The 690-nt window shown below is 36.5% G+C and overlaps 1 pseudogene; it reads right to left on the reverse strand.

Moving 5' to 3' along the window:
* Positions 1-345: 345 nt before the first annotated feature.
* On the reverse strand, positions 346-485 carry LOC112582432 (annotated as a pseudogene).
* Positions 486-690: the final 205 nt, after the last annotated feature.

The raw sequence follows: 690 nt of genomic DNA on the forward strand, positions 1-690 counted from the left end.
AACTGAACTGAAGTGTGTACCATACAAGGGAACATGGAAAGCAGGGCATGGAGACTTGTCAAGACATGGCTCCATCACAAGAACGATGAATAAAGGTGTGAAAAGGAAGGTAGCAAAAGCTGAGGCTGCAACGGGAAATACTAATGGGATCTTCGAAACCAGGATAAGGAGCTTGGATTTTATCTTAAAGGAGGGCCATTGAAAGGGAAGTGATGTGAACGTATCTGTGTTTTTCAAAGATCAGTTTGACTAATGTGTGGAGAATGGAAGAAAATAGGGAGAGACTATAGATATTTCAATAATCTAGGTGTAAGATGATCAGGTCCTGAACTAAGGCAATGACTATGGAGCTAGAGCAGATGGACTAATCTGAATGAAGATATTTAGAATATTTTGTTACATACCAGAATTAAAATACCTTATTAATAATTTTATACTGATAAGAACAGATACTACATTTGATTTTAGCCAAAAGGCCAAGTAATGTTGAAATGATAATATTTGGGGTATACTGGGTTAAATAGAACATATTAAAATTTTATAAAGGTATCTAGGAAATAGATCCCATAACACTTGATGTCTAGTGGTTTTGTGATGGTGAGGACAAGTGAAAATTTTGGTAGGATCACTTTGGGATGTACACTTTCATCAAGATGGGGAATAACAGGAATACCAGATAGTAGGGGACTG

Source organism: Bubalus bubalis, chromosome X (assembly GCF_019923935.1).
Source record: "Bubalus bubalis isolate 160015118507 breed Murrah chromosome X, NDDB_SH_1, whole genome shotgun sequence".
Classification (NCBI taxonomy): Eukaryota; Metazoa; Chordata; class Mammalia; order Artiodactyla; family Bovidae; genus Bubalus; species Bubalus bubalis.